The sequence below is a fragment of the Carlito syrichta genome, unplaced genomic scaffold (assembly GCF_000164805.1).
Source record: "Carlito syrichta isolate Samal-C Ts95f unplaced genomic scaffold, Tarsius_syrichta-2.0.1 Scaffold305686, whole genome shotgun sequence".
Lineage (NCBI taxonomy): Eukaryota > Metazoa > Chordata > Mammalia > Primates > Tarsiidae > Carlito > Carlito syrichta.
In genome coordinates this window covers 798,502-813,326 of record NW_007249782.1, presented here as the reverse complement: position 1 = coordinate 813,326, position 14,825 = coordinate 798,502, and the positions used below count along the sequence as shown (strand labels likewise).

Here is a 14,825-nt window from a genome sequence, read left to right as displayed (position 1 = left end):
GCCGCTCCCGGCCACCGCAGCCTCGACCTGCTGGGCTCCAGCGACCCTTCTGCCTCAGCCATCCAAGTAACTGGAACTACAGGCACGCGCTACCATGCCTGGCTAATTTTTTGATTTATTGTAAAGATGCGGTCTCATCAAGTTGCCCAGGCGGGTCTCAAACCCACGGGCTCAGGCAATCCACTCACCTCAGCCTCCCAAAGTGCTGGGATTACAGGCTGAGCCACCAAGCCTGGCCTCCGGATGCTATTTTTAAAAAGATAAAGCAAAACAGAGTAAAAGTGATAGAGAAACTAGAAGCAGATTTCAGTATTAAGTAAGACCAAGATTAACCTCATTGAGAAGGGGATATTTAAGCAAGACTTGAAGAGGTGAGAAAATGAGACAAGCAGATAGCTAGGGGGAAGAGTATTGCAGGTAGATGTAATGTCACAGCAGGAGAGTACTGGCAAAACAGTAAGGAGCCCAGTGTAAATGGGGTAGAGCAAACTGCAAAGAGTAAAATAAGAGAGAAAGTCAGAAAGGTAATACAGGCTGCAGATCATGAGAACTACTGCAGATGTCTGAGCACAACATGAGCTGGTTTATATTTTGAAAGGATCATTCTGGTGAATAAAATGAAGTATGAGGAACAAGGCAAAAAGTAGGGATTCCCACTAGGAGCTCCTATGATAATCTAGATGACAGAGAATAATGGCATAGACCTGGCTGGTGGTGGCAGAAATAAACTCAGGGTTAAAAGTGTAGATATAGTTTGACAGTTGAGTCAATAGGAGTTCCTGAAAGATTAGACATAGGACATAAAGAACTCAAATATCTTTAATTTTTTTGGTCTGGAGCAACTGGAAAGATGGAATTGCCATCAAATAAAGTGGGGATGGTTGGAAGAGGAGAGAAAGAGTCTAGTTGGGGATATGATAAATTTGAGATACATAGAAGATATCCAAGTGAAGATGCTAAATTGGTAGTTGGATATACAAGGGTGGAATTTGAAAGGAAATTTTAAACTTTGGAGTGGTCAGTATAAAAGTGAATGGAATGAGACCAGCAAGGGAGCCAGTAGACGGGAAAGCGGTAGGTTAGAAACAAAAGATTGTAGCTAGTGAATAGAATGTAGTCAGTGATATTCAAAGTAGAATTATAGAATTGAGATTTGCCTTTGAGTTAATTAGAAAAATATGCCCCTTCTGGGCAGACAAATTAGAAAAAGGTGCCATTCTCTGGGTAGACACAGCCCAGCAGGTGTTAGCAAAAAGATCCACAATTTGCCCAACAGCGGGAGAGCTAGATTTTATCTTCACTCGGCCCCTCAGCAGGACAATATGAAGCAGCCCTGTGGGACATCCTGTCCCTCACCCTCACCCTTGCCCCCATTATCTGCTAAAGGGTTCTTAAGTTCTCCTTCATTCCACCTCTATTGGATCTCAGTGATGAAGAGCATTGGATTTGAAGTTGGACTGCCTGGGTGACAATTCAGGCTCTAATCCCTGCTTGCTGGTAACTGTAGACAAGTTACTGATCCTTCCTGAACTGTGAAATGAGAATAAGAGTACCCTTCTCAAAGGAATCTTAATGATTAAATAAGAAAATCCATATAAAACCCATAACTTAGCCCATATCTCTGACACCTAGCAAAGGCTCAACAAATGTTTGTTGATATCATTATCCTTTTTGCAGTAAAAAAACAGAATCTACTTGTCTGCATTTCGTTAAGCATCTCTTTCATCTGCAGAGCTCATAATTATTATTCTAGAATGTCCTCACTCATTGTTTTCATAACAAAAGAGTTTAAAACAAAACTTCCCTCTGGTGCCTTATTTTATTGGATCTCTTGGCTTCAAAATAACTTCAAAACCAATAAGGCATATTTCCTACATGTGCACTAATTAGGAACACAGCATGCCTAAAGTACTCTTTAAAAAAATAACAACAAACACATTCCTAATGCACAACAGCCTCATAAAGGATCTTGCGCCCTTTGAAATCAATTCCAGAGTGATACATAAAAGGTAAGCTCCAGGGTTGGTACTACAATTGTTAAATGCACTAAGTGTCAAGAACCCCGAGTCTACACTTTTTATTTTCTTAGTTTCCAAGATTTCCAGATTTCAACAGAATAAAACAATGTTACATTTTAGAACAAAAATTATGTATCAGCATGTTGTAATTCAAACTTTAAAAGGCTTCTTGGAGCATTTGAAGTTATCTTTATTAAACCTTTGGGTAGTCACCTTGTTGATATTCTTTGAAAAATGATCAATTGAGCCCTTCTCCCAAAAAAGTTGAGTTTTATGAATTCTTTATTAGAAGACTTGAACAAAATTAAATTAAAATACTTGTTTCCTCATACATACAATGAAAATGAAAGTTTCAGAAATAGAAAAAAAAATCCAAAAAATCGCCTTAACTCATATAAAATACGCTTACAAAGGAAAACAACAGATTCTTATATTTAGGTCTTATTTATGTGCCTTTGATCATGAATGGCTGGTCAAGTCTAATCTTCCTCTAAAAATAAGAAGCAAAAAGTAATCATTCAATTTTTTATTTAACTGAAAAGTAACATTGTATGCAAAAATTTCACAAAATGACTTCATTACCCCTCTTCTGATAACATACCATTTAGTTATTTTATAAGATGCTAGTTTACACTGAAAGCTCACCCTACATTTCCCAATGGCACACATTTTCAAAATTGCTGCAATGGAGAAAGGACAGAAATGCCCCCCAGTTAGTTACTCTGTGTAACAATGCCTTTCAACTTAAGGACATTTCATACCACACAAAAATTATGATTAAAATCAAGACCCTATGACATTCTATTTCATATAAGCTCAGCATGAAGATTACTTATATATTCTTTAAAAGCCAAAATCTAAATTAGTCAAGTTGAAATCAAAGAAGAAGATAATCTAGTATCTGAGACAAGAGAAGTTTTCATTGAATCATCCAGAACAAGAATAACCTTCAGCTACAAGACATCAAGTTTAAGCAACCAGGGCAGAAGTAATGTGTCCTTCACATACACTTTGAAAGTGACAGTGGCTTTTGTTGCTGCAAGTCCAGAGAGCCTATGAGTCTATCTAACTCCATAATATTATAAGACAGCTCAAATGTATATGAATTCTCCTAAGATCTGGTATTTTTGAAAGGCAGAGAACAAAAAGAGAGTGGTGAAGGAAGTGGAATTCTCATCAACCTCAATGTGAAACCAAAAAATTTTGTTTAGCTAGAAATAAATAAAATCTTGCTTATCAGAATATTTCTAAAAAATGAAATCAAAGTCCTATATTTATTTTTCTATAAATAAATTTGGGAAAGCCGGGCTCAGTGGCTCAGCCTATAATCCCGCGCCTTTGGGAGGCTGAGGTGAGTGGATTGCGTGAGCCCACACGTTCGAGACCCACCTGGGCAGCGAGACCCCATCTCTACAATAAATCAAAAAATCAGCCGGGCATGGTAGTGCATGCCTGTAATTCTGGCTACTTGGAAGGCTGAGGTGGAAGGATCGCCGGAGCCCAGCAGGTCGAGGCTGCGGTGGCCGGTAGCGGCCACTGCACTCCAGTCTGGGCAACAGAGTGAGACTCCAACTCAAAAAAATAATAATAAAATAAAATAAATTTGGGAAAACATATAGTATGTAACTAGAGAATTTTAACTCCTTCTGTGTCCCTTAGTATTTCATTCTTTTATACTCCTCCAAGAGAATTTTTAAAAGTCTGTGCTGGAATCTTTAAAATGAATCATCCAAGTTTACTATTTATCAATACTTTATTGATAATGTATCAACTCTGGCTAAATACCTATAAAGACTTTTTATCTCTGGCTTCAAAACATCACCCTCATGCTTTTTCCCCTACCTTTTGACCATTCTTTCTCAGTATCTTTTGCTAGATACTCCTTATCTGCTACCTCCTTTTAAGTAGGGTCTTACCTCAGCTTTGATCCCTTTTATCCTGTTTTCTGTTCATGTTACATTGCTCTTTCAGAACAATCTCATCCTAAAGTTTTGATTCTACTTAAAGCCCTGTTTCACAAAATTATCTACAGTCCAAACCCCTTTCATGAACTTTAGAAACTCTAAATCCATTGCCAACGGGGCCATCCCATATGCATCTCAAAATTAAACACATACTTTTTCCTCCAAAACCTAGTTGCCATCTTTTTCAGTGCTGATCTATATTAATGACATCACCATATAGCTAGTCACCCAACCCAGCAACTTAGACATCATCTTAGAATATTCCCCTTCACCCTGCCTTTCTCTTCACATCAGATCAGTGAAAAAAGTCACACTGCTTCTACTCCTTTAACTCCTCCCATATTGGCCGTTTTCACTTCATTCCCACTGCTACTTCCTTAGTTTGGGCATTCATTAGACTTTTCTAGACTTTGTAATAACTAACTAACGTCTCCCTTCTTCAGTTTTTCATCCACCAAACTGTTCGTAAAGTGTTATCTTTTTTTTTGTTTGTTTTTTTTGAGTTGGAGTCTCACTCTGTCACCCAGACTGGAGTGCAGTGGCCGCTCCCGACCACCGCAGCCTCAACCTGCTGGGCTCCGGCGATTCTTCCGCCTCAGCCTTCCGAGTACCCGGAATTACAGGAGCGCGCTACCACACCCGGCTGATTTTTTGATTTATTGTAGAGATGAGGTCTCGCTGCCCAGGGGGGTCTCGAACCCGCGGGCTCAGGCAATCCACTCACCTCAACCTCCCAAAGGCGCGGGATTACAGGCTGAGCCACCGAACCCGGTTGGTGTTATCTTAATATAAAATAAGAGAATGTTATTCTAGCCTCCAGCTTAAAATCCTCAATAATTCTCTGTTGCTGACACAATAATGTTCAGACTTCATTGCATAACTCGAGGCAATTTGGTCTGTCCTATCTCTCCATCTTTCTCTCTCTCTTTGACCTACCTCCTCCCATTACTCCATCCATAACAAAGAATTTGAAGTTCTCCAGACAGACCTTACTGATTCATGACACTAAACTTTTACACACTCTGTTCTCTCTGCCCAGAATGCCCCTCCCCAATAGCCATTCAGCAAACACCTGCTCATTTTCTTCAACTCAAGCAATCTTCTTTATATCTTAAAGCATATGCTCATGGTAAAGGTAAGCAATGCTTTCTTATCTTTGTACCTTATACAGATCTCTAAGACAGTCATCATAATCCTAACATCTCCTAGGATTCCTTATAATACATGGTAAAGCAAATGCATGTTTATGTCTCTCCTCTCTTTCAAAAGTAATGAAAAACAAAAGAGAATAAAATTAAAACTATCATCAAAGAAACTTTCATTATCCCAAACTACAAACAACAAAATACAGTATCTAGTTGATCAAATTTTTAAAAAGAAAAAAGAGTAAAAACCTATCCACACCTCAATGGGAAATAATTTTCTCTAAAAGTAAGTGCCATGAACCCTGAAATTCCTCCAAGAGTCCTTGACTAAAGTATTAAGATGCAGGGCATAGATAGGTATAAGAATCAAAGGAGAGTATCCCTGCAAATACAGTTTGAGACTGTCTGTGATAGTTGTAGGTCAGGATTAACAGGATGACGTGCCATTTCTAACTGTCTACAACTAGTACTACAGTCTACTCCCACCTAACTAAGGGAACTACTAGAGGTCACACAGAGTGAAGAAAACAAGGGATACCGAATCACCAGTTCACAATGCTGATAGTCTGTTACTTTGTTATGAGGCCTATTGAGTTTTGGAGCACCAAATAATTAAATAAAACTCTTCCTAGAAACAAAGGGAAAAAAAAACTTTTGTGTATTCAATACCACAAACATATTCAAAATTCTGACTACCCCAACTCATTCTCACCCAACCCCTGAACCTTCTTAAACTGTAAATGACTGGTAGCATAAAAGGTTAGTAATAGGAACTCAATATAAAACTGCAACCAAAAAAAAAAAAAAAAGGTGGGGGGGAACCCAATCAAAATGTATCTGATTAGCAATAACTAATAAAGAAAGCAGAAGCAGAGTTCAATAAAATAGTTATATGAGGACTCAAATACATATGTATACACAAATCTATACAGATACACACATACATATATAATGTGTTCTCTCTTTTATAGAGAACTCAAAGAAAAGTTACAAGATCCAAAAAAGATAAAACAGCAAAAGAGAATGAAAAGCAAGAGGAAAGAACTCAAGAAACAAGTAGAAAAAAAAAAAAAAAAAAACATTAGTAGCATTAGAAGCATTCGGTACTCATGGACTGAGAACACATATGGGGACATAGTGAACAGACTAGCAGAATAACACAGCAAAAAGATGGAAAAGCACAAACACTTATCTTTACTCACCCTTCATAGTAAAAAGTCAGTAGATATGTAAAGTTAAATGGAATTTAAAATAATTTCTCATTCATGGAAAAATATGTAAATAATCCTTAACCATGTAAAAAGTCATCCAACCTCAGTCATAATAAGAGAAATGCAAATTAAACATATACTTAGATGTCACTTCTCATCTTTCGGATTGGCAAATATCAAAATATTGATAACAAATTCTGTTAGTAAGGCCATAGAGAATCACATCTTTTTACACTGCTTGTGTATATGTAAAATGTTATGCCTATGGAGGGAAAATTTGCAATACGTATATATATGCAGTTAACGCAATCCCACTTTTAGGAATCTACCCCAAATATAAAAATAAATAGTGATGTATGCCCAAGTCAATGCACTGCAGTATATTTTTTGGGGAAAAAAAAGACAGAAAGAAAAGAAAAATGAAAAGAATTAAAAGAAAAGAAAGGAAGAAGAGAGAAAGAAGGAAACTACGGTATATCCACACAATCAAGTACCACACAGCTGTAGGAAAAAGTAAAGTTCTCTCCATATGCTTCTGTGGAGTAATCTCCAAACTACATCATTACATGAAAAAAGCAAAATGCAGAACAGTGTTTACAGTATACTACCTTTACATATGAAAAGAGGTACTACAAATACATTGTGCTCTTGCTAATATTTTCAAAAAGAACCCATGAAAAAAACTGAAAAGAAACCACAGAAAACAAATTTAAATGGTTGTCCTTTAGAGCCTATAATATTCAAAAAACTGTGTACCACATGTTCTCATGCATAAGCGGACCCTGAACAATTATCATAATACTACAAGAAAGGGATTGGCAGTAGCAGGAAACTGCGTGGGCAGGGGAGTGGGGGACAGGAGACACTTCATCAATAAGGGTATCTGATCTCAAACCAGGTGGAGACAAAAATGAGGCCCAAACTTTACCTCTTCAATGACCATTTGTTTACCTAACCCTGAATTGTACCCCACATCTTTATAGGTGACAGCGAAGAACGCGAGACTTCTCTGAATGTATCTAATTTAGAGTTTTGACTTTGTAACCATGTAAATGTTTTACATAATTAGAAAATAAATAACTCATAAATCAATTTCAAAATATCAAAAACACCAGCCTGGGTAATATAGAGAGACCCTGTATCTAAAAAATTAGCCAGGCGTGATGGTGTCTACTGTAGTTCCAGCTACTACAGAGAATTTGAAGTTCTCACTCCCCTCAAATTGCTTGAGGAGAATTGCTTGAGGCCAGGGTTGGATGCTAGTGAGCCATGATCATGCCACTGCACTCCAGCCTGGGCAACAGAGTGAGACCCTGACAATAAACAAACAAATAAATAAATATATAAATAACAACAACCAAAAAAGGCTTTAACTATATTTCAAGTTAGTTTTATAACCACACAAAAAGGAAGAATTTCAAGTGACTTCACAGCATCATATTTTTACTCTAATCCCTGGAGGAATATCCTCTAGGACAAAAAGAATATCAAAGTAATCTTAAACTGCATTTAGTATTCTTATGATTTATGTGTGCATGTGTTTGTGTGTATACATATATACATATACATACATAGGTATATACACACATATTAGGATAAAGCAAATAAATAATTATATTCAGGTTAGGAAACAGGATTTCCACATAAGAAAAAAGATAAAATATGAAAACAAAATTTTTTAACCTATAATCCTATATTTGAATTGGAAATAACAATATGAACTCATTATATATCTTTCTCTTCAAAAAAAAAAAAAAACCTGTTTCCCAGCTCTACTGATAAAAAAAAGGCAGGGGAGGGAGGCAGCAATAGCAATCCTAGTATGTATTCTGTGTTTCCAAAATATTATTTCCCAATAAAAGGAACTACGCGTCTTGGGGAAAAGACTAGTTTCATGTCTTAGACAAGAAATGTACAAAATAAACCTAGAACCTGTGCTAGAAAGCAAAACCCATTCACACTTTGTCAAAAGACTCAGGAGCCAATTTAAAAGGGTTCTCACGGGTCAAAAATGGGAAAATTTGGACATCAAAAAAGAACAGGATTGCAATAGACTGAAATATATCCAATATATTAACATTTATTAGCTCAAAAAGCAAAAACTAATTGCTCAACTTTCAAAGTTGCTAGAGCACCATCCTATTTTCTAAAAATTTATAATGAGAAATATTCAAGCATTTTCCTGATGTTTCTTATATGAAATATACTTTAGGGTAATGAAATAGTAAAAGGGGGAAAGGTTCTTTTCAAACAAGAAAAACTAATATAGAATTATAAAATCACCATTTACAACCTCTAATAAAATAATAGATCTAGACATTGATTACCAACAAAGGCTAAAATTATTAGGTTAATCATTAGCTTAATGGGGAATTTTGAGGATCACACTTATAGAGCCTAAACCCAAAGATCAATCTTAACATTACTAAACATGAGACAACCCAGACTCTATGGCTCCTGATGTGACATAACAGGAGATATACCACAACACCAATGAGGTATTTCTGCCAAAAGGATTGAATCTAACCTTAATCAAGCCTTGGCTATACCTAACTACCAGGTTACTGGAAAGATGAATGTATTAAGTGGCATCACAAGGCTGCAATCATCCAAATCTGGAATGTGGGAAATACTACAAAACAAAAGACCTAGTTTCTTCAACTAATGGGTGATATGGAAAAGAGGGGAAATAATTACAGATGAAAAGATATTTAAGAAGCATAACCACCACATAAAGAGATACAAATATTTTTTTAAATGTGCAGACCTTGGTCTGATTTCAAAATCCAACTACCAAAACACATTTTTAAGCAGTTTAAATTGGGCATTACACCTGTAATCCCAGAATTTTGGGAGGCTGAGGTGGGAAGATCACTGGAGCCAAGAAGTTCAAAACAAGCCTGGTAACATAGCAAGACCTCACCTCTTGCTGTGTTACAAAATATAAACAAGTTATCCAGGCATGGTGGAACATGTATGTCATCCCAGCTACTCGGGAGGCTGAGGCAAAAGAATCACCTGAGCCCAAGAGGTCTAAGCTGTGGTGAGCTGTGATCATGCCACTGTACTCCAGCTTGGGTGATAGAGTGAAACTCCAACTCAAAAAAAAAAAAGAAAAATAGGACATGGACAGGCTATTTAATATGAAGGAGTTACTGGTAATTATATTGGTCATGATAATGTTTTTAAGTCCCCATCTATTAGACATAATATTAATACAGTTGATTTTCAACAAGGTACCAAGGTAACTCAATGGAGAGAAGGTAATCTTTTTAACAAATGGTGCTGGAATAATTGGAATCCATGTGTGAAACAGGAGCATTAGCCCCTTCCTCACACTACTTACAAAAATTTACTGGAAAATGGAGCTAAAGGTACGAGTTTAAGCTATTAAATTTGTAGAAGAAAACATAGGAAAAAATCTTTGTAACTTTGGGTTAGGCAAAGTTTTCTTAGATGCAACACCAAAAGTATGATCCATAAAGGAAAAAATTGATAAACTAGACTTCAGGAAAATTTTAAACTTTTGCTCTTTGAATGACAGTGTTAAGACAATGAAAAGGAAAACCACAGATTGGGACAAAGTATTTTTAAAACCTATATATGCCAAAGAAGTTGTATCCAGGAAGTAAAAAGAATCTTTAGTACATAATAATTAAAAGAAAAACAACTCAAGTTTGAAAGTGGGCAAAAAATATGAAAAGACATCTCACCAAAGAATATACATAGATGGCAAATAAACATAGAAAAATGATCAACATCATTAGCCACTAGAGAAATGAAAGTTAAAGCCAAATTATATAATAATACACATCTACTAGGATAGCTAAAATTTAAAAGACTGCCGATGCTAGAGCTAGCAAAGATGAGAAACAACTGAAATCTCACATACTGCTAGTGAAAATGCAAACTAGTACTTCAGAAAACTTTAGCCACTTTAGAAAATAACTTGGAAGTTTCATATAAAGTGAAACATACCCATCATATGACCCAGCAATTCCACCTCTTGGGTATTTAGCCAGGAGAAATGAATGCATATATCCACATAAGAACCTATATGCTAACGCTCACGGTAGCCTTATTCATAATACAGTAGTCCCCCCCATCCACAGGGGATATGCTCCAAGACCACAGTGGATATCTAAAACCTGAGATAGTAGCAAACCCTATATATTATGGTTTTTCCTATACATACTTACCTATGATAAAATTAATTTGTAAATTAAGCAGAGTAAGAGATTAACAACAATAACTTGCAATAAAATAATTATAACAATATACTTTAATAAAAGTTATGTTAATGTGCTCACTCTCTCAAAATATTTTACTGTGTGTAATATTTTTGGATCACTTTTGAAACTGCAGAAAGCGAAACCCTGGATAAGGGGAGACTACTGCATTCAGAAACCAGAAACAATTCAAATTTTCAACAAGTAAATGGATAAACAAGACACAATCATACCATCACGTTATGTAAGAAAAAAGAATGAACTGATATAGACAGCAACATGAATGAATATAAAAAGCATAATGCTTAGTGAGTCAATCACAAGTATGTACACACTGTACAACTCCCTATATATGACATTCATAAAAGGGCAAAAATACAGGGACAGAAAACAGATTGGTAGTTGCCAGAGGCTAAAGATTGATGAAGTGAATCGACTACAGAGGGGCAAAAGGAAACTTTTTAGGATGATGGGGATATTCTATGTAATTGTGGTGGTGGTGGTGGTGATATGACTGTACACAATTGTCAGAACTCAGCAAACTATAAACTTTAAAGGGGTGAATTTAATACCATACATGTGAACAGTTTCTGAAAAAAATTATTTTTAAAAATATTTTTCTGTTCCTCTCTCACCCTAGTGATACAGAAAATATTTCTATATTATTTCATTTACTATATAACTACAAATTTTCTTTTTTTTTTGAGTTGGAGTCTCACTCTGTCACCCAGACTGGGGTGCAGTGGCCCCTCCCAGCCACCGCAGCCTCGACCTTCTGGGCTCCAGCGATCCTGCCACCTCAGCCTTCCAAGTAGCTGGAATTACAGGCATGTGCTACCACGCCCAGCTGATTTTTTGATTTATTGTAGAGATGAGGTCTCGCCAAGTTGCCCAGGCAGATCTCAAACCCTCCGGCTCAGGCAATCCACTCACCTCAGCCTCCCAAAGCGCAGGATTACAGGCTGAGCCATCGAGCCCGGCTATATCTAAAAATTTTTACTGATATTCATTGGCTCTATAAGCTCTTTGAGTCCATCTCTCTCTAGGTTCCCTCAAAAGTCAATTTTTCTTAAACGTCTTGACCACTCTGAAATATCACTCAATTTACATAACTTGATGCCTAAGCCCTAAATAAGTTTTTACTAGTATTTCATTCCCAGGTTTCAAACCTATGTATCCAAGTTATCGTCAACGTCATCTTGTGCATCAGTTATGTGTTATCTATTTGATTTATAATTTGTTCTGGCAAGACCTCTAAGTTAACCCACATGTGTTTACAGTACAAGACAACAAAAACAAAAACTTTGAGCTTGTAAAGTCATTTCTTATTCATCTTATTTTCAACGATGAAATAAAAAAGAGTCAAATGATTGTCTCTGATTCATCGTGTTAATATGGGAAGATATCACTGAAGATATTTAGCAAAATTTTAACTACTACCCCCTTGTCTGTTTTCAACACTACTGTGTGACAGCACGAGTTTCTAAGCTTGTTCACTTACACAAGCCCAGTTTAGTACAGTACATGGCACAAGGCACAGTCTTCAACACAGTAGGTGTTTTGTGAGAATTTAAAGATCAAAGTACATTATGAAGTACTGTCTCTGAATTCCTCCTCTTACCCAATAATATTTTTTACTAGTTAGTTTGATACAGTTAATTTTGACCTAACAGAAGCTGAAGTTCAAGGTAAATTTATTGCTAGATTAAAACAAGTGGAAAAAAATAAATGAAAGTAGCTAATTTCACTTACAACAGTCTATTGGAAAAAACAGTAAGGACTAGTATTCATGGATTCATACAAAACTGCTAAAAATATCTATTTTAAACATTGCCTTTATCATGTCTGTTCTAATATGTAGGTAATTTGTTGTTTCCAAAAAACTCAGCCTCTTTAATCCTCCTTCTGAATTGAGTAATGAACAAAATTTTTTTCTGAAAATTTGGGGCTAGTCTGTGTGGCCATACCACCCTGTATGCTTCCAATCTCATCTGAAAACTCGGGGTCACATTTATGCCCATTATATATCAATATGTGGGTTAAAATGGCCCATTTTTTTCCACCAAAACACAAGTGACATTTAAAGCGTATTTAATATTCACAATTCAACATACTACTCCTTACTACTCCAGGCTGTAACCTGAGGTAATGGAGGTGGCTGGTTTGCATGAAATTCTACCATAAGATTTCTGAAACCCTATATTTTTCTCTCCCATCAATCCATAAATACACCAGTGTCATAAAACCATAGTTGAGAACTGCTGCATTTTTGGGTCTTATTGCTGTTCTGTTTTATATCCCCACACTTGTTTTTCTTTCTTCTTTCACACCACATTTAATTTACCCCAACTTGAATTTTATGTAGCATAGTAAGTCACCCTAAATCCTTTCTAGAACAAGGCAAAGGATAAATAAATAATCATTCCATGTATCTGCAAAAGTAATCTCTTCTCGTTTACCCTAGATAACCCCTTAAACCTTAAAAATTTAACTCCTTGTTGCCTCTTGACTATTAAATAGATAAGTAGAAAAATCTATTAGTCTCTTATTTTTTGCTTTATTAATTCTGTTTTAAAATATTTAAGCCTGCACATAAAAAATACAGAAAAAAAATCCATGTGCAATTTAAGTGTAGAAATCCATAACATAAATTAAATTGTTTGCACAAATAAAGAATCTGCTTGCTGTACAGCATTTACGTCTAAAGAATGTAAAGCTTCCAATGCCTTGCATACAATTACTCAAATAGTAATAGATCAGTTACACAGTAGGAATTTTTAAATGCTCTGATGTAAGCTACTATAGCTTGGGCATTGGCACATGAGAATTTGTTTTAGTGCTATTTTTAAAACCACTTATAAACACTCCAAATAGCAGAATTGAGCCTCTGCTCAATTGAGTCTGCATGAGCTGTTGTGAAAGAAAAAAGTGTAAGAGAATCACATTTTTATCTAAATCTGAAATGCCTGCTAATACACTTGAAAAAGTAGACATTGAAAATTGGAACTTTCATAACGTAGTCTAGAGTTTAGTGTTATTAAAAGGAAAATTAGTTATAAAAGCAATAAATGCACAATATAGTAGTTTCTATTCATCCCATTTTATAGAAATAATGTTCTTTCGTTTCCCCCAAAGTTAACCAACCAAGAAACAGATAATCTATAATTATTAGGATTTGCCTTATAGCAAAGTTTGATTTTTAAAAGTTTGACACTCCACTCACCTACTGCAGGACAGAGTATTGCCCATATACAGATACTAAACCAATTGTTTAAGCAATTTCTTGTATTTAGAAATTCAGTGCCACTATTATGGCTCACAATTTAGCTTATGATGCATCTGTAAGAAAACAGCCTGACAAGCACCCTAGTGTATTTCAGTATGACTGACAGGACATAGTGGCTCAAGCAAGAAGGGGGGATGGGTGTTCTTAAAGCAACATGCCTGTGAAGGGAAACATCAAACAGCAAAATCAGACTTGAAATTCTATTATTTAAATTTACAATGAAATAATGACATATTGTCCAGTATCAACTCTTAAACACAACTTTCATGGACTCATGATGTTCCCAAACACTATAAATTCCAAAGTGGCATTTTTGAGAATTTATCAAAGTAGACAGAAAACATTGAAAACACGCATGCTATATGATTCTTCCCTGAAACTATCAAGCTTATAGATTACTTAAGAATATGTCCATTATTTTTAACAGAAATTAAATCGGTACCCAGAGAAAAGCAGTTCTTACCTCACCTTCAGATATTTGCCAATAGCTCTTACAACAGTAACGTAGAAATAGCTGAAGAAAATAATTTAAATATCTTGGCTTAATCAGAATTGTTATTGGAGATAGGGATAGGAGATCCATGCATTTTCCCCTCTGCTCTATTTCTATCCTATGGCCTACTTCATGGATACAGTATAAATCAAAAGATTAGGAAATTACAATTATAGCTATTTCTACATTAGCTTCACTTCAAAAAATATTTAAGTAATACATTGGCTTCATTTTTGACATTTAAAATTTTTCTATATTATTTCACAATACTCTCTACTGCTCAATTCTCTTCAGTACCCAGCAATCAACCCTATTAAAACAAAAACAAAAAGCTATTCCTCCATTTAGCCAGCAGAGGGTGGTATTAGATGCTGAAAGTCAACAGTATTGCACCCAATAACATTTATTTTTATACTTCAACTGGGAACCCAGACACACCATCTCAACTTTCCTTAATAAATGTGCTTAGAAATGTCCCA

The 14,825-nt window shown here is 35.8% G+C and overlaps 1 protein-coding gene across 1 annotated transcript in view; it reads right to left on the bottom strand.

Annotated features, from left to right (window-relative positions):
- Positions 1-13,908, bottom strand: part of CTNNA3 (catenin alpha 3) — a 435,250-nt gene extending 421,342 nt beyond the window's left edge. Inside the window, exon 1 of the mRNA XM_021714606.1 lies at positions 13,791-13,908. The gene's annotated coding sequence lies outside the window, so the exon portion shown is untranslated. The remainder of the gene's footprint in view (positions 1-13,790) is intronic.
- Between the last annotated feature and the right edge of the window lie 917 nt (positions 13,909-14,825).